Below are 2,675 nucleotides of genomic sequence, written 5' to 3'. Positions count from 1 at the left end.
GGTATGAGTGACGAACAGCAAAAATATCCTCTTTATCCCAGTCTCATCCAAGGTCTCACCAGCTTCATCACCATGACTCTTCTACAGCTCTTTAAAATGACCCATTCCCAAACTCCTGCATACCCCTGTAGCCCTGAACCAACCACTCTCTTGTTGTCACTCCAGACCCTCTTCATTTCTCTCCTTGCTACTACACCTAATAACTGTGGTATTTGTTAAGTACTTATTATGTGTCAAGCACTGCACTAAGTGCTGGGGTCTTGTCTTATACTGTCCAGTTGTCTCCACCCCATGGTGACTCCCATGGTGACATATCTCTCCCAAAATGCCCCATCTCCATCTGCACTCATTCTGATAGTGTATCCATAGAGTTGTATTAGTAAAAATATGGAAGTGGTTTACCATTACCTTCTCCTGTGCAGTAAACTTGAGTCTCCCATGCTGCTACTGCCCAGCACAGGTGAGTTTTGACGTGTAGCAGATTGCCTTCCACTCGCTAGCAATTGCCCAAGCTAGAAATGGAATAGGTATGCCTCTGCTCGACTCTCCCTCCTGTAGCAAAGACTGGTAGAGTAGTGAAAACTCTCCAGTTGGGATCCTGAGAGGGGAATGCTGGGGTACAAGATATTTGGGTCAGACACAGTCCTTGTCTCACATAGAGCTCACAGTTTTAGTCCCCATTTTACAGATGAAGTAAAAGGCATAGAGAAGTTAAGTAATTTGCCCAAGTTCACATAGCAGATAAGCGGCAAACTGGGATTAGAACCCATGACCTTCTGACTCCCAGGCCCATGCTCTATCCACTAGGCAACACTGCTTCTCATGTATTAATTGTCCCCACCACCACCGTGTATCCTTCCTTGGCTTACAGCCCCATCCCCTGAGCCCATCCAAGTTTCAGGCATAAGACAGAATCAGGATTGGATGGTGAGGGAAGCTCAAGTCTCCTAGGCCTCATCCCCGATATGGTGTAGCCATGTGATAAGGAAGGGAGCAGCGGTAGCAATTTAGGACTTTTACTTTCACACCTTTGGAGTGATGAGGACAGGACCAGACTTGGGGGATGTGGAGGCCTGGGAGGGGTCACCACTGCCTTCCCTTACATCTGGCCTACTCTTGGTAGCTTTGCCAAGCCCTGGAGGCTGGGGCTTTAAGTCCAGGACATGTACAGGAGTAGCAGAGGCATTTCAAAAAAATAATAGTTGTGGAGGCCAAGTAGGAGCCAGGAAAAGGGAATTCTTAAAACACCATAAGGAGGATGGGAATGGAGGACAGGGATGAGGTGGGGGTTGGTTGGGCTTATTTGTTTTGCCAGCTGGAGCAGGAAACTGAACTTCAGAACAGACTGATCACGATAATGTGGGTTTGTGAAAAAGGGAAATTTATCACCCTATCATCATCATCATCATCATCATCATCATCATCAATCATATTTATTGAGCGCTTACTATGTGCAGAGCACTGTACTAAGCACTTGGGAAGTACCAATTGGCAACATATAGAGACAGTCCCTACCCAACAGTGGGCTCACAGTCTAAAAGGGGGAGACAGAGAACAAAACCAAACATACTAACAAAATAAAATAAATAGAATAGATATGTACAAATAAAATAAATAAATAAATAGAGTAAAAAATATGTACAAACATATATACATATATACAGGTGCTGTGGGGAAGGGAAGGAGGTAAGATGGGGGGATGGAGAGGGGGACGAGGGGGAGAGGAAGGAAGGGGCTCAGTCTGGGAAGGCCTCCTGGAGGAGGTGAGCTCTCAGCAGGGCCTTGAAGGGAGGAAGAGAGCTATCATGCAACCCACTGCAGCAGGCTGATCAGTCTGATGGGCAGTGACTGGGAAATGGGTTACTGTCCTTGTGGAAAGGCTTTGGAGAAATTGTGGTAGCAGGTAGCAAACTGGAAAGTAAAAATCAGGCCCTGAATGAGACAAACTCTTAGTATTCATTCAGTCGTATTTATTGAGCGCTGCCATTGTGCAGAGCACTGTACTAAGTGCTTGGGAAGTATCCATATAGCACTAATTTGCTCACTCTCGCTTGATCACTGGCTCATTCCCTCACTCACTCTCCAGTTATACTTCTAGATTGTAAGTTCCTTGTGGGCAGGGGTAGTACCCTCCAAGAGCTTAATACAGTGATCTGCACACAGTAAGCATTCAAATACTAGTGACTGGTTAATTGATGCTCTCCCAAGAAACAGCATGATGGTCTGAGAAGGAGCTCTATATTCTTCACCCCTAAATGTTCTGTTCTAATTTATACAGTTGGAATTAAAGTGTTTTACCACAACTTATTAATCAGTTTGTAATTTATCCAGTATATATATGCTCCTTCCTGAATCCCATTGCTTTACTCTCCCACTACTCATTCATCTCTCCTCCAGAAAGGGAAGAACAAATGAACAGGAATAAACCTCAAATGGCTCTAATAAGGAAGGTTTCAATCCTGGACTTTAGAATAACATATCATTTTATTAATCTTTTCCTGGAGAATCAACATGGCCTAGTGGAAAGAGCACACCTCTGGGAGTCAAAGGACCTGAGTTCCAATCTCTACATTGCTACTTGTCTGCTGTGTGACCTTGGGCAAGTTAATTAATTTCTCTGTTCCTCAGTTCCCTCATCTGTGAAAATGGAGATTCAGTAGCTGTTCTCCCTCCTA

At 44.6% G+C, this 2,675-nt stretch overlaps 1 non-coding gene across 1 annotated transcript; it reads right to left on the bottom strand.

Moving 5' to 3' along the window:
- Window positions 1-470: 470 nt before the first annotated feature.
- Window positions 471-608, bottom strand: LOC119928023. Its single transcript, XR_005450984.1, has one exon. It is a non-coding gene; the product is annotated as a small nucleolar RNA SNORA7 (small nucleolar RNA).
- Between the last annotated feature and the right edge of the window lie 2,067 nt (window positions 609-2,675).

This window comes from Tachyglossus aculeatus, chromosome 4 (genome assembly GCF_015852505.1).
Source record: "Tachyglossus aculeatus isolate mTacAcu1 chromosome 4, mTacAcu1.pri, whole genome shotgun sequence".
Lineage (NCBI taxonomy): Eukaryota > Metazoa > Chordata > Mammalia > Monotremata > Tachyglossidae > Tachyglossus > Tachyglossus aculeatus.
This window is presented reverse-complemented; position numbering and strand designations above follow the sequence as displayed.